Source organism: Bos indicus, chromosome 7 (genome assembly GCF_029378745.1).
Source record: "Bos indicus isolate NIAB-ARS_2022 breed Sahiwal x Tharparkar chromosome 7, NIAB-ARS_B.indTharparkar_mat_pri_1.0, whole genome shotgun sequence".
Lineage (NCBI taxonomy): Eukaryota > Metazoa > Chordata > Mammalia > Artiodactyla > Bovidae > Bos > Bos indicus.
The window spans coordinates 7,659,636-7,684,934 of NC_091766.1; the positions used below are offsets into that span (position 1 = coordinate 7,659,636).

At 43.9% G+C, this 25,299-nt stretch overlaps 1 non-coding gene across 1 annotated transcript; it reads right to left on the reverse strand.

Moving 5' to 3' along the window:
* Positions 1-2,153: 2,153 nt before the first annotated feature.
* LOC139184330 (U6 spliceosomal RNA) lies at positions 2,154-2,261 on the reverse strand. Its single transcript, XR_011567907.1, has one exon. It is a non-coding gene; the product is annotated as a U6 spliceosomal RNA (small nuclear RNA).
* Between the last annotated feature and the right edge of the window lie 23,038 nt (positions 2,262-25,299).

The following is a 25,299-nucleotide window of genomic DNA, read 5'->3' on the forward strand; positions in this document are numbered from 1 at the left end:
CAGGTGAGCCAGTCCCGGCTCAGGGGGCTGATGAGGCAGGAGGTCTGGTTAGCCTGATGGAAGGGCCAAGAGATGGAGCAGGCCCAGAGCAGTGCTGGACTCTCAGAAGACAGAGCCAGGGATCAAGGTCAAATGCAAAGCTGTATAGCACAGTGGTAGACTGTGAACTCTGAAGGTAGAGAGTTCAAATGCTTCTTCACTTACTATATGTCCACCTCAGAAGGTTGTCAGAATGCTTTAGGGAAGCTGTTCTCACCTAAGGCAATTCTGCCGCCCACCCCCACCCCCCATCCCTGCTCCCTAGACACCTTTGGCAATGTCTGGAGATACGTTTGATCATCACATCTGGGAGCTAGGGTACTACTGGCATCTTGTGGGTAGAGGCCAGGGATGCTGCTAAACACCCTATGATGCCCACACCGGAGAGCCTCTCACAGCAGAGAAAGTCAACAAGGCCCGGGTTGAGAAACCCTGTTTCAAGGTGTAAGGAGCACTTTGGTTTTTCCTTTGGACTGCAAGGCGATCCAACCAGTCCATTCTAAAGGAGATCAGTCCTGGGTGTTCTTTGGAAGGACTGATGCTAAAGCTGAAACTCCAATACTTTGGCCACCTCATGTGAAGAGTTGACTCATTGGAAAAGACTCTGATGCTGGGAGGGATTGGGGGCAGGAGGAGAAGGGGATGACAGAAGATGAGATGGCTGGATCGCATCACCAACTTGATGGACATGAATTTGAGTGAACTCTGGGAGTTGGTGATGGACAGGGAGGCCTAGCATGCTGCAGTTCATGGGGTCGCAAAGAGTTGGACATGACTGAGTGACTGAACTGAACTGAACTGAAGTACTATGTAAGGGCTGACTGCTATTATTAACCACCGGGAAGCTTCCAGCCTTCTCCCTCACCAGCAAATCCTGTTTGCTAATTCCATGTCCTGGTTCAGAGATAGCTAAGACTTCCCTACCCAGTCCATGTGCAAGTCCCGCTTTAGCTTGGCTCTGTCTCTCCTTGAGAATAGGGTCTTCCTAAGAGTGCGCCTCCCCCCTCAAGACTAGCCAGTGCTGAGCTGAGCAGCCATTGGCTCAGAATTAGTCCATACAACGGTGAAGTACCCACTGTGTTCTAAGCATTGTTTTAGAGCTGGGAATATGGCAGAAAATAAAAACAGACCAAATATCTGTCCTCATGGAACTAAGATTCAAGTGGGGAAAATAGATACAGATATTTCCACCAGTAAAGGGATATAACACAGGGTTTTGCCATGAGGTAGAAAAGGTTGTACTATATGAGGTTAGGTATCAGTTTTCCAGCTAAAATCTGAATAATGAGAATAAATATCAAATCACATTGAATATCCTGAATATACACAAGTTTTCTTTGTCAATATACTTAAATCAAACTAGGAAAAGGATACACTTTCAGTGAATGAATGAATGAATGAATGAATTTTTACAAGTCTGAACCTTACAGAAAATACTCTGGTTTCCAAAGCATGATACAAGTATCCTTAGCTATTCAGTCTACTAGTCTTATTTTTATTTTATTTTATTTTATTTTAGGCAGAGAAAGGTTTGTTGCAGGGCCAAGCAAGGAGAACAGGTGGCTCATGCTGAAAAAGAACCTGAACTCAAGCCTGGTAATTTTATATGTCACACAGAGGAACATTTTCTATTCATTTTCTATTTTATATATTTATATTAAATGAGAGATTTGTCTTCATATGTAGAAGAAAAAATACACTTGGCCTGAACATTAAATCCCCAGTCTCGTGAGTGTAATAACAGCAATATGAATTTTGCTTGAAATAAATAAGGCTTGAAAGGAAAAGCACTGAGAGAAAACTATTAAGTAATAGAAAGGTAAGACCTAGTCAGGGCAAAAATGGTGACAGGTGATTGTGAATGGCTGAAATTTCAGAATCCAAAACCATCTGTCTGGATTAAGATAAAGACAGAGGAGGAGGCTGAAAATCCCTGAATTTGAGTTTTGGAAAAATCAGGGCACTGGTCTTTCCCAAATTCCAGAAAGAGGCAGAGGGCTCAAAACTTGAAGGAGAGAATTCTAGAACAAATGTAAGATGCCCCACTTGCCCCAGCAGGTGGTAAATGTGGGTGATTTTTTTTTTTTTTTTTGGAATGGATAAGAAACACATTTAAAAATATGGAATGCTTCACGAATTTGCGTGTCATCCTTGCACAGGGGCCATGCTAATCTTCTCTGTATCGTTCCAATTTTTAGTATATGTGCTGCCGAAGCGAGCACTGGGTGATTTCTTTCTCTGTCATTTTCATGAAGTTCTCAGTAGGTGGTGAGAGTGGGAGGGAGTAGTGTTTAGAGGTGAAGGAGAGGATATACAAATAATTGAAGCTTTGCTGCTAGGAGGAGGCAGAAGGGAGGCCAGAGGAGGCAACGTGAGGGATGTGACATCTGAGCCAGGACTTCAGGGAGAGGTTGGATTTCAACAGGTGCGGGAGAGGGCGTGGGGCTCCAGCACAGAGACAGCCGAGGAGGTGGCTGAGCAGGTGGGTTCCCCTGGCCTTGGGGTGTGAGAGACAGGCAGGCTGGAGTCGTCCAGTCTGAGTGCCTGAGGGTTGACCTGGTGAGCAGTGGGGAGCCGTAGATGGTACTGGAACAGGGAAGAAGCCCCCATTGATTGTTCTGTTTTGTTTAATGTTTATTTATTTATTTTGGCTGTGCTGGGTTCACAGGTATTTCTCTAGTTGCAGTCCGGGGGTTCCTCTCTGTTTGATACAGGCTTCTCATTGCGGTGTCTTCTCCGTTGTGGAGCACAGGCTGTAGGCGCTCCAGCTTCAGCAGTTCTGGCTCCCGGGCTCCAGAGTATGGCCCAGTAGTCGTGTGGCACAGGCTTAGTTGCTCCGTGGTGTGTGGGATGTTCCCGGATCAGGAATCAAACACTTGTCTACTGCACTGGCAGGCAGATTCTTTGCCAGGGAGCCACCAGGGAAGCCCTGGTTATTGGTGCTGTTGTTTTTAATCTTAATTTTTTTTTTTGGCTGTGCTGTGTGGCTTGTGAGATATTAGCTCCCTGACCAGGGATTGAACCTCAGCCCTTGGCAGCGACAGTGTGGAGTCCTAACCACTGGACCACTAGGAAATTCCCAGTTGGTTTGTTCTAAAGCACACTGGAGCTTAATTTTTTAAATTTAATTTTACTTTTAATTGGAGGATAATCACTTTACAGTATTGTGTTGGTTTCCACCATAAATCAGCATGAATCAACCATAGGTACATGTATGTCCCTCCCTCCTGAGCCTCCCTCCCAATTCCCATCCCATCCCACCCCTCCAGGCTGTCACTGGTGGGTGTCCTCATTGGTGCCTCGCGGGATGTGGGTTTCTAGGGGACTGAGGAGGAGAGGAGAGGGTTTCAGCCCAGCTTTTCTGCCCTGAGAGATGGAGACAAGGAAGGAGGAGCAAGCTGAGAGGCCTGGGGATGTGGAATCACTGAGAGTAGGCTTCCTGGCTGTGCGACCTCAGGCAAGTTACATGATCCCTGTGGGACTCCATCCCTGGACAGATAAAATGCAGGTGATGACCAGGAGATGAGACGGCGTTTGCAGTGCCCCATGCTTGGTACAGAGCATGGGCTGGACAAGTGTCAGCACAAGTTTCAGGTTTGATTTGGGCTATCCTAGCAGTTCTCAACTGGGACAGATTGTTCACCCAGAGAACATTTGGCAACGTCTGAAGACACTTTGGGTTGTCAGACTGCAGATTGGGAGGTGCTACAGGTGCTACAATCTAGTGGGTGGAGACCAGGGACGCTGTTCAGCATCCTATGATGCAAAGGATGTCCCCCACAGCAGAGAACAATCTGGCCCCAAATGTCAGCAGTGCCAAGGCTGAGACACCCTGACTTACCTTGAGTCTGAAAAAGACCTCTTGGCCATGCATGCAGACACCCAGGAGGCAGCTAGAACTATCACGAGCAGTGTGTCTGTGACTCACCTGTACTGGGAAGACAGTAGATGCCAACGTAATGTGTCAGTGATATTATTCCAGAAGTTGGACTGAGAAGAGGATGGGAAGAAGAAGTGTTGATCACAGCTGCATTTAGAAAGAGGACAGGCAGAGGCATGGAGCTGGAGGTGGAGATAGGTCATGTCGGGAAGGTGGAGGAAGCCAGGTAAGAAGCAGCATCACCTGTGCCAGAGGTCAAGAGGCCCAGACACTAACAAGAGTCAGGACTGTGTGATTACCAAGTCACCAGAGTCCTCAGCCAGGCTCAACAGATTGAGGTCAGAGTAGGAGGGGAGGAAGTGGAGGCGGTGATTGGACTAGGGAGATGGTACCTGAAAGACACCTGGAAGTGAGTAAAGGTGGAGAGTGGCTCAGTATGGGGAAGGGCTCCAGAAGCCCACAGCAGGCTTTAAGGGGCAGAGATGAAAAGAAGAGAGCTTTCCTCATGGACTGAAGATGGTGCAACTACCATGGGAAAAGTTTGGTTGTTCCTTTTTAGAGGAATAAAATTACCATATGAACCAAATTCCACTCCTAAGTATATGCCCAAAAGAACTGAAAACAGGGACTCACACAGACATATGAATATATATGTTTATAGCAGCATTATTTACGGTAGTCGGGAGGTGGCAACAATCCACGTGTCCATCAGTGGATGAATGGATAAACAATTATGCAGTATCTGTACAATGGAGCATCACTCAGCTAGGAAGGAGAGCGTGGGACAAATGGAGAGAGCAGCATGGAACATATACACTAACATATGTAAAATAGATAGCCACTGGGAACTTGCTGTATGACTCAGGGAACACAAACGAGGGCTCTGTGACAACCAAGATGGGTGGGATGCGGTGGGAAGAAGGAAGGAGGCTCCAGAGGGAGGGGACATATGTAGACCTATGTTGATGTATGGCAGAAACCAACACAATATTATGATTATCCTTCAATTAAAAATAAATAAATTTTTTAAAAAAGAATAAAGAAGCATTGATTCATTGACAGTGTGATGAACCTTGAAACAATTATGCCAAATGAAAGGAGCCAGACAGGAAAGGCCATACACTGTGTGATTCCACTTATATGAAATGTCCAAGAATAGGTAAATACATAGAGACAGAAAGCTGATTAGTGGTTACCGGGGGCTTGATGGAGGGGCAATAAGGAGCCAATACCAAGCAGGGGATGGATATAAGATCTCCTTTTTGGGGTGATGAAAAATTTTGGAACTAGAGTGAAGTGAGGGTGACACAATATTTGTGAATATACTATGGCCACTGAATTGTACATTTTTAAATGATTAATTTTTATTGTTATTGTTCACTAGCTAAATCATGTCCAGCTCCTTGTGAACCCACAGGCTGCAGCATGCCAGGCTTTCCTGTCCTGCATTATGTCCTGGAGTTTGCTCAAATTCATGTTCATTGAGTCAGTGATGCCATCCAACCATCTCATCCTCCTCCTCCCCCTTCTCCTCCTGCCCTCAGTCTTTCCCAGCATCAGGGTCTTTTCCCGTGAGTCAGCTCTTCGCATCAGGTGGCCAAAGTATTGGAGCTGCAGCTTCAGCATCAGTCCTTCCAATGAATATTCAGGGTTGATTTCCTTTAGGATTGACTGGTTTGATCTCCTTGCAGTTCAAGAGACTCTCAAGAGCCTTCTCCAGCAACACAATTTGAAAGCATCAGTTCTTTGACACTCAGCTTTCTTTATGGTCCAACTCTCACATCTGTACATGACTATTGGAAAACCATTGCTTTGACTAGACAGACCTTTGTTGGCAAAGTGATATCTCTGCTTTTTAATATACTGTCTAGCTTTGTCAGAGCTTTTCTTCCAAGGAGGAAGTGTCTTTTAATTTCATGGTTGCAGTAACCACTTGCAGTGGTTTTGGAGCCCAAGAAAATAAAATCTGTCACTGTTTCCACTTTTTCCCCTTCTATTTGCCATGAAGTGATGGGACTGGATGCCATGATCTTAGTTTTTTGAATGTTTAGTTTTAAGCCAGCTTCTTCACCCTCATCTTTCACCCTCATTAAGAGGATCTTTAGTTCCTCTTCGCTTTCTGCTATTAGAGTGGTATCATCCACATATCTGAGGTTGTTGATATTTGCTTTCTTTGTAGTAGTGCTTCTTGTGACCCACTTGACTTCGCACTCCATGACGTCCAGCTCTAGGTGAGTCACCACACCATCCTGGTTATCCGGGTCATTAAAATCTTTTTTGTACAATTCTTCTGGGCATTCTTGCCACCTCTTCTTAATCTTATCTGCTTCTGTTAGGTCCTTACCATTTCAGTCCTTTATCGTGCCCATCCTTGCATGATATGTTCCCTTGCTAACTCCAGTTTTCTTGAAGAGATCTCTAGGCCTTCCGACTCTCTTATTTTCTTCTATTTATTTGCATTGTTCACTTAAGAAGGCCTTCTTAATCTCTCTTTGCTGTCCTCTCGAACTCTGTTCAGTTGGCTATATCTTCCCTTTCTCCCTTGACTTTCAGTTCTCTTCTTTTCTCAGCAGTTTGTAAGGCCTCCTCAGACAACCACTTTGCCTTCTTGCGTTTCTCTTTTTTGGGGATGGCTTTGGCCACTGTCTCCTGTAGAGTGTTACAAATCTCTGTCCATAGTTCTTCAGGCATTCTGACTACCAGATCTAATCCCTTGAATCTATTCATCACTGCCACTGTATAATCATAAGGGATAACTTTATATTATGTGAATTTAACCTCAGTCTTAAAAAAGAGTTCTGAAACAGAGTAATCAAATGGGGTAATTTGAAAAGGGTTTAATAAAAGCACTATTTTCAAATGGATAATACAGTTGTCACCAGGAACCATTCTGAGACTGGAACCAAGGAGTAAGTGGTTACTACAACTTGGACCAGATCAGGCTATGTGGAAAGGACTGCCTGGCAGGGGTCATGAACCTTTGGCCAAGAGCCTCAGCCTGCCTGCACAAACTACACGGGAAAGGGGGTGAGGTAGAAATACACTGATCTCACTCTCCTCCCTCCCTCCCATGCCTGCTGTGGCTCCCCATTGGTTGAACCCACCTGTAAGTCACAAGGCAAAAGCGCTGCTTGAGTGGTCCTTAGCAGTCTCTCCTAGGACACAAAATAGGGGACAAAGACCTGGGGAGCTCTGGAGCCAAGATGAGAGCAGTTCAGGAGTTCTGGGTGAATAAGGGAGCAAACCGCCCTTTCCAACTCATCACTCACCACTTTCTTGCTCATAGTCCACACACCAGTCACTTGAGACCATTTTTCATCAAACTCACCAAGGCCATCTCCCATTTCAAAGCCTGTGTACATGCTGTTCCTTCTGCCTAGAATTCTGTTCCTTCTCACCTGCTCAGCTAACTTCTATTTATCCTTTAGGTCTCAGCTCTGAGGGCTTCCCCAGCTTCTGTCTTCAGTTCAAAAATCATACTCAAGGCAGCCATAGCTCCCATGCATCTTCAGTCACAGAAAAATTATTCTTGAAATGGTCTGTTTAGTGACTGTCTCCCTCTGGACAGGACTGAACTCCATGCAAGGAGACATTCTTTTTCATTCCATGCCTCTTTCCCAGCCCCAGCTGGCAGAGAGCACATGGTTATTCAACAAACAAGTTTGGGATTTCCCTAGCAGTGCAGTGGTTAAGACTCTGCACTTCCAATGCAAGGGGAGCAGGTTTGATCGACGGTCAGGGAACTAAGATCCCATATCCTTTGCAGCACAGCCAAAACATAAAAATAAATAAAATAACAATAAGAATAAATACAGTAAATTTTAAAAAGTAAAGAAATACTTTTAAAAGTCCCCAGAGACTACCAGATGTTGTTCTACAGTGAATAAAACAGAGCACATTCCTGATCTCTGGATATTATTTTTTTTTAAAAAAGCATGTGATTAGCAGCACATAATTTTTTATATAATTTTACTTTTTATTTATTTTGTCTGTGCAGGGTCTTCATTGCTGTGCAGGCTTTTCTCTAGTTGCAGGGAGTGGGGGCTACTCTCCAGAGCATGAGCTTACCATCGCAGTGGCTTCTCTTGTTGCAGAGCACAGACTCTAGGGCACATAGGCTTCTGTGGTTGCAGTTCCCGGGCTCTAGAGCACAGGCTCAATAGTTGTGGTGCAAGGGCTTAGCCACGCCATGGCATGTCGGATCTTCTAGAACAGAGGTCAAACTCATGTCTCCTGCCTTGGCAGGTGGGATTCTTCACTACTGAGCTAACAGGGAAGCCTGCAACACATAATTTAAGTGGGTATTTTATGTGATATATGTTTCCTATGGAGGAACAATCTAGTGAGATAAGGAAAAGAGAAAGGCCTCTCTGAAAGTGAAAGTGTTAGTTGCTTGGTTGTGTCCGATTCTTTGCGATCCCATGGACTATAGTCCCCCAGGCTCCTCTGTCCATAGATTTTCCAGTCAAGAATACTGGAGTAGGTTGCCATTTCCTTCTCTGGGGGATCTTCCCGACCCAGGGATCAAACCAAGATCTCTCGCATTGCAGGTAGATCCTTTAGCATTTGAGCCATCAGGCTTCTCTGAGGAAGTGACATTTAAGCAGAGACCAGAAGGAAAGGGGTAATCCCGGGTGGTAAAGAATCTGCCCACCCATGCAGGAGACGCCAAAGACATGGGTTCAACCCCCGGGTCAGAAAGATTCCCTGGAGAAGGAAATGGCAACCCACTCTAGTATTCTTCCTGGGAAAATCCCATGGGCAGAGGAGACTGGCGGGCTACAATCCATGGGGTTGCAAAGATTCAGACACGAGTGATGTGCATGAATGTTCATTCAGAAGGGAAGAAGGCAGATATTTGGAGAAAGAGCTTACCAGGCAGAGGGCACAGTCTGTGCAAAGGTCCTGAGGGTGGACTGTGTCTTAAGGAACATCCAAGAGACCCATGAGTCTACAGCAAGTTGAGCATGGAGGAGAGTTGGAGGAGAAGAGGGTTGGGAGGTGAGAGCACAGATCGTGTGCATCCTGGTGGGCCACTGAAAAGATTTGCTGACAGATTGAATGCAGTGTGAGAGAAAGAAAAGTCATGGGTAACTCCAGAGTTTTTGGCCTGGGCCCATTTAGACTGGAATTTTCAATGGAGAATGAGAAAGATGGTTTTTACAGTTTTAGGTCTTGCATTTAGATCTTTAAACAACATTGAGTTTATTTTTGTATATGGTATGAGAGAATGTTGTAACCTCATTCTCTTACATATAGCTGTCCAGTTTTCCCAGCACCACTTGTTGAAGAGATTGTCTTCTCCATTGTGTATTTTTGCCTCCTTTGTTTTAGACTAATTGGCCATTGGTATGTCAGTTTATTTCTGGGCTTTTTATTCTGTTCCATTGATCTATGTGTCTGTTCTACCATGCTGTTTTGATTACTGTAGCTTTGTGGTATACCCTGAAGTCTGGGAGGGTTATACCTCCAGCTTTGTTCTTTTCTCTTTTATTCTCAGGATTGCTTTGGCAATTCCATGTCTTTTGTGGTCCCATACAAATTTTAGGATTATTTGTTCTAGCTCTGTGAAAAATGTCATGGGTATTTTTATAGGAGTTTTGGGCTTCCCCAATGACTCAGTGGTAAAGAATCTGTCTGCAGTGCTGGAGGCATAAGAGACATGGGTTCAATCCCTGGATTGGGAATATCCTCTGGAAGATGAAATGGTAACCCACTCCAGTATTCTTGCCTGACGAATCCCACAAACAGAGGAACCTGGCAGGCTACATGGGGTCACAAAGAGTTGGACAGTGGCTGAGCGCACACATGCCCTGAATCTATAGACTGCTTTCAGTAGTATGGCCATTTTAACAATATTGATTCAATCCTCTTGGCAACCACTAACTAGTCAGTTCTCTGTGTCTGTGACTCTGTTTCTGTTTCATACATGGGTTCCTTTGTGTCATATTTTAGATTTCACATATAAGTGATACCATACGGTATTTGTCTTTCTCTTCCTGACTTATTTCACTCAGGATGATAATGTCTAGTTGCATCCATGTTGCTGCAAGTGGCATTATTTTGTTCACACTGTTTCTGTGTCTTCACCATCGTGAAGCTTTTACACTGTTGTGAATAGTGCTGCTATTACCATAGGGATGTATGCACCTTTTTGTCCATATACATGCCCAGGAGTATATGGGCACGTATGCCATATACTCATGCCCATATGATTGCTGGATCATATGATAATTCTACTTTTACTTTTCTGAGGAACCTCCATGCTGTTTTCCACAGTGCCTACACCAACTAACATTCCTGCCAATGGTGTAGGCGTATTCCCTTTTCTCCATATCCTCTCTAGCATTTTTTGTTTGTAGACTTTTTAATGATGGCGATTCTAACCTGTGTGACCCGTGTGAGGTGGTACCTCACTATAGTTTTTATTTGCTTTTCTCTAATAGTTATAGGCCAATATCTTTGCTGAATATAAGATGCAAAAATCCTCAACAAAATATTAGCAAACTGAGTCCAACAATTCATAAAAAGGATCATACAGCATGATCAAGTTGGATTTATTCCAGGGTCACAAGAACGGTTCCACATATGGAATTCAGTCAATGTGATATACCATATTTTAAAAAGGAAAGATAAAAATTATACAATCATCTCAACAACTGAAGAAAAAGCATTTGACAGAATTTTGCATTCATTCATGATGAAAACTCTCATTGAAGTTTACATCAATGTAATAATGTATGAAGACATACATCAACATAATAAGGTCTATTTATGATAAAATCACAGCCAACATAATGCTCAATGGTGAAAATTGAAAGCCTACATACTAAATTCAGGAGTAAGACAAGGATGTCCACTTTTTCTTCTGTTTAACATAGTACTGGAAGTCCTAGCCATGGCAATCAGAAACAAGAAAAAGAAATAAACCGTATTTGAGTTGAAAGGGAAGAGGTAAAACTGTCACTATTTGCAGATGGCATGATACTCTATATAGAGAACCCTAAAGTCTTCACTCCAAAACTTTTAGAACTAATAAATTCATCAAGGTTGCAGGGTGCATGATTAATAAACAGAAATCTGCTGTGTTTCTATACACTAATAATGAAATATCAGAAATAGAAAGTAAAAAAAAAAATCCAATTTAAAGTTGCATCAGCTTTTATATATAGATTGGATAAACAAGCTCTACTGTATAGCCCAGAGAACTATATTCAATATCCTATTATAAAACATAATAGAAAAGAACACTTTTTAAGAAGAATGTATATGTATGCATAACTAAATCAGTTCACTGTACAGTAGAAATTAACACAACATTGTAAATCAACTATACTTCAATTTTAAAATATTGATAAAAACAATAGCAAAACAGACACTGGCCTGTAATTTTCTGTTTTGTGTCTTTTTTTGTTGTCTTTGTCTGGTTTTTGGTATCAGGGTAATGGTGTTCTCAGAGAATGAGTTTGGGAGTGTACCCTCCTCTTCAATTTTTTGCAGTAGTTTGAGAAGGATAGGTATTAGTTCTTCTTTATATATTTGGTAGAATTCCCCTGTGGGGTTGTCTAGTCCTAGACTGTTGTTTTCTGGGACTTTTTTTTTTTAATTTCAGGTTCAATTTCATTTCTGGTGCTCAATCTGTTCAAATTGTCTGTTTCCTTTTGATTCAGTCTTGATAAAGTGTATGTTTCAGAAAGAGCAGGATGAATGAAAAGGAGAGAACTTCAGAGAAGACAAGGACTATACCAATATAGACCCAGGTGGAGATGTTTGCCAACAAAGGTCCGTCTAGTCAAAGCTATGGTTTTTCCAGTAGTCATGTCTGGATGTGAGAGTTAGACCATGAAGAAGGATGAGCGGGTGCCAGAGAATTGATGCCTTCAAATTGTGGTTCTGGAGAAGACTCTTAAGCATCTCTTAGACTGCAAGGAGATCAAACCAGTCCATCCTGATGGAAATCAACCTTGAATATTCATTGGAAGGACTGATGCTGAAGCTGAAGCTCCAATACTTTGGCCACCTGATTTGAACAGCCAACTCATTGGAAAAGACCCTGATGCTGGGAAAGATTGCAGGCAAAAGGAGAAGGAGGTGGCAGAGGATGAGATGGTTAGATAACATCACTAACTCAATGGACATGAATTTGAGCAAACCCCAGGAGATAGTGGAGGACAGAGGACCCTGGCTGCAGTCCACAAGGCCACAAAGAGTCAGACACAGCTTAGTGACTGAACAACAACAGTTGCTTTGAGGTGGGTGGAGGGAGGACAAGCCTTGGTCCTCAGAAACTAGAGAGGTGAACAGCATGTTTCCCTAAAACTAGGGGTGCTGCCAGGGAGTGTGGGAAGCTCAGAGGATCAAGGACTTCACCTTCTGTGTGTAGAGGGTTAGCTTCACTCCTCTCCTGCCTGGACAGAATCCTAGTAATCCAGTCACTCTGGGGACGGCAAAATGAGCAATAGGGAACAAGGTGTCTTCTCTGGCCTTTGCCTAGAGTGACCCAGCCCCATCCCTTCCTCCACACACACCTGTCTCCATTTCCCCATAATTTGGGGCAGGGGTTAATCTCCACCTCCCCATACCAGGGCTTAGGGATAAAGGACTTATGAAATAGAGGATAAATGACACTGCTGATACTTCATTTTGATCTCCCCTAAGCCAATCAGTGAAGAAGGCAATGGCAACCCACTCCAGTACTCTTGCCTGGAAAATCCCATGGACAGAGGAGCCTGGTAGGCTGCAGTCCATGGGGTTGCTAAGAGTCGGACACAACTGAGCAACTTCATTTTCACTTTTCACTTTCATGCATTGGAGAAGGAAATGGCAACCCACTCCAGTGTTCTTGCCTGGAGAATCCCAGGGATGGCGGAGCCTGGTGGGCTGCTGTCTATGGGGTCGCACAGAGTCGGACACAACTGAAGTGACTTAGCTTAGCAGCAAGCCAATCAGACTCTATCCTTCTACACCTTAGCCAATTAAATGCTCTCCTGTCCTTCAGCTGAACAAATTCCAATCTCCTGTTTCTTATCCAATTAGACTCCACCCCCTCCCCCGCCCCCCCCCTCACTCCTCAGTTCAGTTCAGTCGCTCAGTCGTGTCCGACTCTTTGCGACCCCATGAATCACAGCATGCCAGGCCTCCCTGTCCATCACTAACTCCTGGAGTTCACCCAGCCTCACGTCCATGGAGTCAGTGATGCCATCCAGCCATCTCATCCTCTGTCGTCCCCTTCTCCTCCTGCCCTCAATCCCTCCCAGCATCAGAGTCTTTTCCAATGAGTCAACTCTTCGCATGAGGTGGCCAAAGTCCTGGAATTTCAGCTTTAGCATCATTCCTTCCAAAGAAATCCCAGGGCTGATCTCCTTCAGAATGGACTAGTTGGATCTCCTTGCAGTCCAAGGGACTCTCAAGAGTCTTCTCCAACACCACAGTTCAAAAGCATCAATTCTTCGGCGCTCAGCTTTCTTCACAGTCCAACTCTCACATCCATACATGACCACAGGAAAAACCATAGCCTTGACTAGATGAACCTTTGTTGGCAAAGTAATGTCTCTGCTTTTGAATATGCTATCTAGGTTGGTCATAACTTTCCTTCCAAGGAGTAAGCGTCTTTTAATTTCATGGCTTGAACTAACTCCTATTCATCCTTCAAAGCCCAGCTGCAGCAGCCCCTCCTCCACGAACCTTTCTATGCTTAATTCCTAGGCTGTACGCAAGCTCCCCCTGTGGGCTCTCCCAGCTAGCTCATGACTAGGTCTTTTGGGACCCCAGAATCTCCCAGCATGAGGCTAGGCACAGACCATTGGTATCATTTGACTAGCTACTGACCAATGAGTCCACAAACAAATCAATTTTGATATAGATTATCTGGAGAGGGAAAACTCAGAATTGAACTCTGGGCAGGGCATTAGTAAATCCCTTAAAATCATGTACAAAATCATGAGTTTAGTTTACCAGGGGAGACTGGGAGCCACAGCTTTCACCAGCTTTTGAAAAAAAAAAAGCGCGGGGGAGTAGTTAAGAGTTAAGGACTTTATTTGACAAATTGGAGGCCCACAGAGGGCCAGTGACTTGCCCAAGGTGACACATCTGGTGGTGAGAACAGCTCAGGATTTTAATTCCTGAGACCCTGTTGAGAGTTCTGGAACTTGAATGCCAAGCATGAAAAGGTCTTCACATTTGTCATCCAATTTGGGAGGAAAAAGAATTCATATTTATGATAAGGAACCTTGTGGTCACTCAGTTGACAGACATTTTTGAACATCTGAATACTATGTGCAAGGCACTGGTCTCAGCCTGGAAATACAGTGCTGAGCACAACGGGTTCCTGCCCTGCTGGAATTTATATTCAAGTTGTGGAGGCAGCAGTAAGTGAACAAATGAGGGGCTTCCCTGGTGGTCCAGTGGTTAAGACTGTGCTTCCACTTCAGGGGACATGAGTCCCATTCCTGGTCATGAGCTAAAGATCCCACATGCTGTGCAATGCTACCAAAAAATAAATTTAAAAAAAATTTTAAATAAATGAATACGATAATGTCTGGTAAGGATCTTAGTAAGTAGGATGTGCTCACAGGAAGGACAAGGAACCTAGTTTAGATAAGGTGGTCAGAGCAGCCCTCTAAGGGGAAGTGATGTTTGAATGATCCCAGAACGATAGGAAGACAGAAAGAAGAGCATTCTGAGCAAAGGGAACAAGTGCAAAGGCCCTGGGGCTGAATGAGGGGAGGATCCTCAAGGAACAAGAGGTCAGTGGGCTGGAGTGGGGAACCCACGGGGAGAGGAGACCAGAGGTGGGGGAGGAAATCGATTGCAAAGATTGTAGAGTGTGCGGGGCAAAAATGAAAGACAAGGGTGATGGGTGCCTCAAGGCAGAGGGACCAGCGGGTTCCAATGCCTAGAGGCAAGGAAGTGCCTGGGCCAGGCCTATTTGGGGCACCAGAAGTCATCCTGCCTTCGGCTGTGCTGATATAAAGTGTAGAACAGGAAAGAGGAGTGAACAGTTAGGGGCAAAGGTAACCTCCTCTGGGGAACCGATTGTCGTTCATGACCACAAGCCACCCCAGGCTGATTCAGCAAGATTCTCTGTTATCAAAGTTATCAGCTCCCCAAAGAACAAAGCAACACAGCAGCAAATCCCTACCCCCCACCCAAGAGAACCTGCCTTAAGGATCTCACCTCACTAACAGGAATTCAGGAAACCTCAAAAATGCTTGCAGGCTGGATCTAGCCACCAATTGCTATGTGATTTTGGCAATATACTCACTCTTTTGAGCCTGAGTTGATCACTTTTTGTTTGATTCATCTTTAAATCAAAGGCCTGCTTTATTTTTTGGCCATGCTGCATGGCTTGTGGGGTCTCAGTTCCCTGACCAGTGATCGAACCCAGGCCCTCAGCAGTGAAAGTGTAGACTCCTAACCACTGGACCGCCAGGGAATTCCCTCAAAGGTTTATTTAACACAAGCCCCATCATCTGCCTACATTCTCCACATTCATTCTCCACGTTAAGATAGGGACTCAGATGATAGAGGGGCTTCCCAAGTGGCGTTAGTGGTAAAGAACCCGCCTGCCAACGCAGGTGCACATGAGAGATGCTGGTTCGATCTCTGGGCCAGGAAAGATCCCCTCAAGGAGGGCACAGCAACCCATTCCAGTATTCTTGCTTGGAGAATTCCACAGACAGAGGAGCCTGGCTGGCTACAGCCTGCAGGGTTGCACAGAGTTGAACACAGCTAAAGCTACTGAGCATGCATGCAGATGAAAGAGGGAGATGGAGATTCAGAGTATACCTTGCCCAAGTTGGGAGTTAAACCCAGATCTATCAGATTCCAGGGATGGTGAGGCTATGGGGGTACAATCCTAAGACCCTCCTTAGCAAGTGTCTGGCACCCAATGGTCACTAAGCAGATGGGAGCTATTCTATGGTCATTAAACTCAGGGTGGTGTGGTACCTCTCCCAGCCTCAGTTTTTTTGGCTGCCAAATGGAGACTTAGAATTCTCTCCTCACTGGCTTTGGGAGGCATCAGAGATACCAAGTGTGTAAAAATAAATGGTGGAGTTTCATGATCTCTCAAAAGATTAAACATCCTAGTAATTCCACTCCTAGATGGAAACCCAAAAGCACTGAAAACTGTACTCAAACAGTGCAAGCACACACCCACGTTCATAGCTGCTGCTGCTGCTGCTGAGTCACTTCAGTCGTGTCCAACTCTTAGCGACCCCATAGACTACAGCCCACCAGGCTCCTCCATCCATGGGATTTTCCAGGCAAGAGTACTGGAGTGGGGCACGTTCATAGCAGCACTGTTCAAAGTAGCCAAAAGTGGAAGCAACCCAGATGCCCATCAAATGATGACTGGAGAAACAGAAAGTCAAATATCTACAGAAAAGAAAATTATTCATCCATAAAATAGAAGGAAGCTCTGACATAAGCTACATGTAGATGAACCTCAAAAGCATTATGTTGAGTGAAAGAAGCCAAACACAGAATGTCCCATAATGTATGATTCCATTTTTATGAAATGCCCAGAATAGGTAATTCTTAGAGACAGGAAGCAGATTAGTGGTTGCCAGAGGCTGGGGAGGGAGAGGGGAAGGAGGAAATGGGGAGTGATTACTTAATCAGTATGAGGTTTCCATCTAGGGTGATGAAATGTTTTGGAACTAGATAGAGATAATAGCTGCCCAACATTGTGAATGTACTAAATGATACTGGATTGTTCACTTCGAAATGATTAACTTTATGGTACATGGATTTCACCTCATTAATAAATAAATTAGATATAATTCATAAGTAGGTTGATGTTATTTCATATCATTCATACCTTTGCTCCAAGCATAAGATAGATACATTATTATTCACATTTAGAGATGGAAAAATTAAGGCACAGAGAAAGGAGGGGCTCCACCCAGGGAGTAGGGAGGCCCGAATTGGACCTGGGGTCTCTCTGCCCTCAATCATGCTCCACTCCTCTGCCTGGAAGCCAAACGGGTGACTCACAGTGAACACATCAGCCTTAGAGCACAGGTGATTTAGCAAGAGGGCAAACAGGAGAATCCAGAATACTGGCTAGCTTGGCCTGGTTCTTTTCCTCTGGCCCAGGAGGACCAGCTGGGGAGGCCCAGAGCTAAGGGACTGTCCTGTGTTCAGGCAGAAAACCTTCTGTTATTGTCACCTTTCTGTTCTCAGTCCTGTGCTGAATGCCCCTGCTGCTGCTAAGTCGCTTCAGTCGTGTCCGACTCTGTGCGACCCCATAGATGGCAGCCCACCAAGGCTCCCCCGTCCCTGGGATTCTCCAGGCAAGAACACTGGAGTGGGTTGCCATTTTCTTCTCCAATGCATGAAAGTGAAAAGTCAAAGTGAAGTCACTCAGTCGTGTCTGACTCTTAGCGACCCCATGGACTGCAGCCCACCAGGCTCCTCCGTCCATGGGGTTTTCCAGGCAAGAGTACGGGGTTGAGTTAAGACTCAATTCTGGAGCCAGCAATCAAGGAGCTCCCAGTCTGGAAAATATGGAGCTTGAGACACTCTCAGCCTCTCGATGTCAGGACTGAACCAGAGGAAGGACTCTGGAGCTGGGAAAGGCAAGAAGGGGAAGCCTGAGGAGAAGGGAAGCCTTCCTGGATGTTGGGGGTGGGTTTTGAAGTATGTATAGGAGTCCATCAGGGATCCCAGGTGGCACTAGTGGTAAAGAACCCCCCTGCCAATGCAGGAGACACAGAAGACATGGGTTCAATCCTTGGGTTGAGAAAATCCCTTGGAGAAGGAAATGGCAACCCACTCCAGTATTCTTGCCTGGAGAATCCCATGAACAGAGGAATCTGGCAGGCTGTGGTCCATAGGGTCACAGAGAGTCAGACACGACAGAGGCGACTTAGCACACACGCATGCATAGGAGTCCATCAGGTCAAATGAAAAAGCTTGTGAGTATTTTACACACTCACATACTTTACTAGGGAGAATGCAAAGTGATATGCGTCCTGGAGGGGGGAAATTAGTAAATATCTGGCAAAATTATACATGTATTTATCCACTTAGAGGAATATACCCCAATAAAAGCTTTTTCACAACAAAGGAAACTATAAGCAGGGTGAAAAGACAGTCTTCAGAATGGGAGAAAATAATAGCAAACAAAGCAACTGACAAAGAATTAATCTCAAAAATATACAAGCAATTCCTGCAGCTCAATTCCAGAAAAATAAATGACCCAATCAAAAAATGGGCCAAATAACTAAACAGACATTTCTCCAAAGAAGACATACAGATGGCTAACAAACACATGAAAAGATGCTCAACATTATTCATTATCAGAGAAATGCAAATCAAAACCACTATGAGGTACCATTTCACACCAGTCAGAATGGCTGTGATCCAAAAGTCTACAAGCAATAAATGCTGGAGAGGGTGTGGAGAAAAGGGAACCCTCTTACACTGTTGGTGGAAATGCAAACTAGTACAACCACTATGGAGAACAGTGTGGAGATTCCTTAAAAAACTGGAAATAGAACTGCCTTATGACCCATCGATCCCACTACTGGGCATACACACCGAGAAAACCAGAATTGAAAGAGACATGTGTACCCCAATGTTCATCACAGCACTGTTTACAATAGCCAGGACATGGAAGTAACCTAGATGTCCATCGGCAGATAAATGGATAAGAAATCTGTGGTACATATACACAATGGAACATTACTCAGCTGTTAAAAAGAATACACTTGAATCAGTTCTAATGAGGTGGATGAAACTGGAGCCTATTATACAGAGTGAAGTTAAGTCAGAAAGAAAAACACCAATACTGTATACTAACACATATATATGGAATTTAGATAGATAGTAACGATAACCCTATATGTGAGACAGCAAAAGTGACACAGATGTATAGAACAGTCTTATGGACTCTGTGGGAGAGGGCAAGGGTGGGATGATCCGAGAGAATAGCACTGAAACATGTATATTACCATATGTGAAACAGATCACCAGTCCAGGTTCGATGCATGAGACAGGTGCTCGGGGCTGGTGCACTGGGATGACCCAGAGGGATGGGATGGGGAAGGAGGTGGGAGGGGGGGTTTAGGATGGGGAACACATGTACACCCATGGCTGATTCATATCAATGTATGGCAAAATCAATACCATACTGTAAAGTAGTTAACCTCCAACTAAAATAAATAAATTTTTTAAATAAAAAAGAAAGGATGAGTGAAAAAAGTTTTTCATAGCAGCACCATTTAAATTGCCAAAATATTGGAAAGTTCCATATGTCCAATGGTAGGGAGCAGTTGAATAAACTGTGGCATGATCACATGGTGGAGCACTACGCAGCTGTAAAAAAGAAAGAGGAAGTGCTCTGTATACAAGAAAGGGAGAGAAAGAGAGAGAAAAAAACATGAAAAATTGTAAATTGTTACTGAAAGGACGGGAAAGAACATGATGGAGGGTTCTCCATCCAAGAATAGAAGCTAGATGTCTCTCTATATATCTTATGCTGTAGATCTGATTTTGGAACCATACAAGTATTTTGAGGGCAAGAGGAGAAGTGGGTGACAGAGGATGAGGTGATTGGATGGCATCACTGACTCAATGGACATGAGTTTGAGCAGACTCTGGGAGATTGTGAAGGACATGCGAGCCTGGTGTGCTGCTGTCCATGGGGTCGCAATGAGTTGGACATGACTGAGCAACTGAACAACAACAAAATCATATTAGATTTAAAAATCAGTCCCCTCACTTCATACCCATTAAGATAGCTAATATAAAAAAAAAAGAAAATAACAAGTGTTGGTGAAGATGTGGAGAAATCAGAACCATGTACATGGTTGGTAATAAGGTGCAGCCACTCTGGAGAAGAGAATGATGTTCCTCAAAGAAGTAAACATACAATTACCACATGATCCAGCAATTTCACTCCTGGATATACACCCGAAAGAAGTCAAAGCAGGAACCTAAATAGATGTTGTACATGCATATTCATAGCAGAACTAAGCTGCATTTTTTATAGCACAATATTCAGTTTTTGTTCAGTCATTCAGTGGTGTTGGACTCTTTGCGACCCCATGGATTGCAGCATGCCAGGCTTCCCTGTCCTTCACTATCTCCTGGAGCTTGTTCAAGATCATGTCCATTGAATCAGTGATGCCATCCAACCATCTCATCTTCTGTCATCCCCTTCTCTTCCTACCCTCAATCTTTCCCATCATCAGGGTCATTTCCAATAAGTCAGCTCTTCACATCAGGTGGCCAAAGTGTTGGAGTTTCAGCTTCAGCATCAGTCCTTCCAATGCATATTCAGGGTTGATTTCCTTTAGGATTGACTGGTTTGATCTCCTTACAGTCCAAGCGACTCTCAAGAGTCTTCTTCAACAGCACAGTTCAAAAGCATCAATCCTTCAGCACTCATTCTTCTTTATGACCCAACTGTCACATCCATACACAATTACTGGAAAACCATAGCTAAGAATATACGGAAATTTGTTGGCAAGGGGATCGCTTCTTTTTTTTTTTTTCTTACTACCTAGTTTTGTCGTAGCTTTTCTTCCAAGGAGCAAGTGTCTTCTAATTTCATGGCTGTAGTGATTTTGGAGCCCAAGAATATAAAGTCTGTCACTGTTTCCATTGTTTCCCCATCTATTTGCCATGAAGTGATGGGACTGGATACCATGATCTTAGTTTTTTGAATGTTGAGTTTTAAACCAGCTTTTTCACTTTCCTCCTTCACCTTCATCAAGAGGCTCTTCAGTTCCTCTTCGCTTTCTGCCATAAGAATAGTGTCATCTCCATATCTGTTATTGATATTTCTCCCAGCAATCTTGATTCCAGCTTGTGCTTCTTCCAGCCCAGCGTTTCTCATGATGTACTCTGCATGTAAGTTAAATAAGCAGGGTGACAATATACAGCCTTGACGTACTCCTTTTCCTATTTGGAACCAGTCTGTTGTTCCATGTCCAGTCCTCACTGTTGCTTCCTGACCTGCATACAGATTTCTCAGGAGGCAGGTAAGGTGGTCTGGTACTCCCAGCTCTTGAAGAATTTTCCACAGCTTGTTGTGATCCACAGTACTCAGAGATAGCTTTAAATGGGGTGGTGAAATAGTGATGTGAATGTTTCAATAATAATAGCAGGCTAATAATTATTATTATAACATAAACCCTATTACTTGAGATATTTTCTAATCACACATTGTTTCCAATTGCACAATCTTATGCTGTTTTTGTTTTATGGTTTAAAAAAAATAAAAACTTTCTGTCGTTAGAAAGAAATTTCCTAAAAATTGAAAGCTTCAGGTTAGAGATGTAACAGTACAAAATGAAGCTACTTCAAGTGACATTGCATGCATGCTCAGCCCCTCAGTCATGGCCGACACTTTGGGACCCTGTGGACTCTAGCCGCCCAGGCTCCTCTGTCCATGGGATTTTCCAGGCAAGAATACTGGAGTGAGTAGCCATTTCCTCCTCCAAGGGATCTTTCTGACCCAGGGATTGAACCATTGTCTCCTGTGTCTCCTGCATTGGCAGGCAGATTCTTTACTACTGAGCTACTAGGGAAGACCCTCAAGTGAATATGCAGGACAGTAATTTGACAGCACATTCCCAATGGGATATACCCAAAGGACAAAAAGGAGAAAAAAAAACACTTCAATGGATTTTCAATAATCATACTGTTTCAGGCACTGTTTTGTTATTCTGAGATGACACATGTGCCTTGTGGAATAAAGGAAATGCCAGTGTCATTGAGACTTTGAATTTTCAGCATGGGGAATATAGGTATAAGATTTATTGGATGAAGTAAGTCATATAACCCTAAATATGAATTGGAAGTATTGACATAAGTTCATGATGTATTTTTTTTTATTTTTTTAAATACTGAGGAATTTCCTATTTCTGTCCAATGAAAACACTAGAAACAACTAAAAACCCATTAGCCATGAGCACCCTTGGCTGTGGTGTGTAGACCACTTTCAATCAAAGGAACAAGATCTCCTTGGAGAAATGGCTGATTCCATGCTTGAGGCAAGAAATGTACAAGATGTCCCTTATCTTGTTACATCATATAACAAGGAAGCTACCTAAGAGTCCTGTCCAAAAGAGCTCAGGAGTCAATGTGAACAGCCTCCCATTGGCCAGAGAAGGGAAAATAATTTGATTAGTCAAAGCTGTGTTTTTTCCAGTAGTCATGTATGGATGTGAGAGTTGGACTATATAGAAAGCTGAGCACCAAAGAATTGATGCGTTTGAACTGTGGTGTTGGAGAAGACTCCTGAGAGTCCCTTGGACTGCAAGGAGATCCAACCAGTCCATCCTAAAAGAAATCAGTCCTAGGTGTTCATTGGAAGGACTGATGCTGAAGCTGAAACTCCAATACTTTGGCCACCTGATGCAAAGAACCGACTCACTGGAAAAGACCCTGATGCTGGAAAAGATTGAGGGCAGGAGGAGAAGGGGATGACAGAGGATGAGATCGTTGGATGGCATCACCGACTCAATGGACATGAGTTTGAGCAAGCTCTGGGAGTTGGTGCTGGACGGGGAAGCCTATCGTGCTGCACTCCATGGGGTCGCAAAAAGTCGGACACGACTGAGCAACTAAACTGAAACTGCAACTGCATGATAAAGACTGCAATATGTGTGTTTGTCGGTGGCTCAGTTGCATCCAACTCTTCGCAACTCTATGGACTGTAGCCCGCCAGGCTCCTTTGTCTGTGGAATTCTCCAGGCAAGAATACTGGAGTGGATTGTCATTCCCTCCTCCAGATGATCTTCCTGAGTCAGGGATCAAATCCAGGTTTCCTGCATTTCAGGCAGATTCTTTACCACTCAGCCATTTGGGAAACCAATGAACTAATAGATCTAGGCAATAATCATCAATAGCAGATAGCATTGCAGACAAGAGACAGTGAGTGGAGGTTACGGAAGTATAAGATGCCTCATGAGTCGACATATATCACCTGGGTGATGGATATTCATGGAGGTTCATTATATTGGGTTGGCCAAAAGGTGTGTTCAGTTTTTTCCATAAGATGGCTCTACTAGCACTTTATTGGAGAAGGCAATGGCAACCCACTCCAGTACTCTTGCCTGGAAAATCCCATGGGCGGAGGAGCCTAGTAGGCTGCAGTCCATGGGGTCTCGAAGAGTCAGACACGACTGAGCGACTTCACTTTCACTTTTCACTTTCATGCATTGGAGAAGGAAATGGCAACCCACTCCAATGTTCTTGCCTGGAGAATCCCAGGGACGGGGGAGCCTGGTGGGCTGCCGTCTATGGGGTCGCACAGAGTCGGACACGACTGAAGCAACTTAGCAGCAGCAGCAGCAGCACTTTATTTTCTTTAACTTTATTTGGAACAATTTTTTATTGTATTGTGACAGCTGTTGTATCAGCCTGCATTTAAATTTTAACATCAAAATTGGTGAAGTTCATGTAGCTATTTTAATACTGAAAATGGGAAAGAAAAAAGCAACATTTTGGAATATTATACTTTATTATTTCAAGAAAGGCAAAAATGCAACTGAAACAAAACAAAACAAAAAAACGACCTGTGCAGTGTATGGAGAAAGTGGTGTGTGTGTATGCTTAGTTGCATCCGACTCTTTTTCAGCCCCACAGACTGTAGCCCGCCAGGCTACTCTGCCCATGGGATTCTCTAGGCAAGAATACTGGAGTGGGTTGCCATGGCCTTCTCCAGGGGATCTACCCAACCCAGGGATTGAACCCAGGTTTCCAGCATTGCAGGTGGATTCTTTACCATCTGAGCCACCAGAGAAGCATGGAGAGGGTGCTGTGACTGACGAAGCATGTCAAAAGCAGTTCGCGAAGTTTTGTGCTGGAGATTTCTCTCTGGATGATGCTCCATGGTCAGGCAGACTAATCGAAGCTGATAGCATTCAAATCGAGACATTCATTGAGAACAGCCAATATTGCACCATGTGGGAGATAGCCGACATACTCAAAATACCCAAATCAAGCATTGAAAATCATTTGCACCAGCATGGTTATGATAATCACTTTGATGTTTGGGCTCCACACAATTTAAGTGAAAAAAACCTTCTTGATCCTATTTCCACATGCGATTCTTTACTTAAACATAATGAACAGGGCTTTCCTGTTGCTTCAGGGGTTAAGAATCCACCTGCCATTGCTGGCGACACCGGTTCCATCCCTGGTTAGGGAAGATTCCACATGCTGCGAAGCAACTAAGCCCATGAGCCACAACTACTGAGCCCATGGGTAGCGACTACTGAAGCCTGGGAGCCCTGGAGCCAGTGCTCCACAGCAAGAGAAATCACCACAATGAGCAGCCCATGAACCACAGCTAGACAGTAACCTCCACTCTCCACAACTACAGAAAGCTTGCATGCAACAACAAAGACGCACAGTAGCCAAAAATACACGAATAAATTAAAACTACCTTGTTTTTTAAAAAGCATAACAAAAATGTTCCATTTTTTAAAACAAATTGCGACAGGCAGTGAAAAGCAGATACCATATAATAATGTGGAACAGAAGGGGTCATGGGGCAAGTGAAATCAACCACACCAAAGGCTGGTCTTCATCCAAAGAAGGTGATGTTGTGTATATGGTGAGATTGGAAGGGAGTCCTCTATGATAAGCTCTTTCTGGAAAACCAAACTATTAATTCCAGCAAGTACTGCTCCCAGTTAGACCAACTGAAAGCAGCACTTAACAAAAAATGTCCAGAATTAGTCAACAGTAAACACATAATCTTCCATCAGCATAATGCAAGACCTTTTATTTCTTTGATGACAAGGCAAAAATTGCTACCGATTGACTGGGAAGGTCTGCTCATCTGCCATATTCACCTGACATTGCACCTTTGGATTTGCATTCATTTTAGTCTTTAAAATACTCTTAGTGAAAAAAATTTCACTTCCCTGGAAGACTGTAAAAGACACCTCGAACAGTTCCTTGCTCAAAAATATAAAAAATTTTGGGGAAGATGGAATTATGAAGTTGCCTGGAAAATGGCAGCAGGTAGCGGACGAAACGGTGAATACACTGTTCAATAAAGTTCTTGGTAGAAATGAAAAATGTGCTTTTTATGTTTAACTTAATAACTGAAGGAACTTTTTGGCCAATCCAATTCTCTCTACTTTTTAAAAATGTGTTTATTTTTAATTGGACGATAATTGCTTCACAATATTGCATTGGTCTCTGCTGTCCCCTCCCTCTTGAACCTCCCCCCCACATCCCACCCCATCCCGCCCTTCTAGGTCGTCACAGAGCACCAAGTTTCAGTCCCTGAGTCACACAGCAAACTCCCACCGGCTATCTGTGTCACATACGGTAATGTATACGTTTCAGGGCTACTCTCCCAGTTCATCTCACCCTCTGTGTCCACAAGTCTGTTCATTATATCTGCA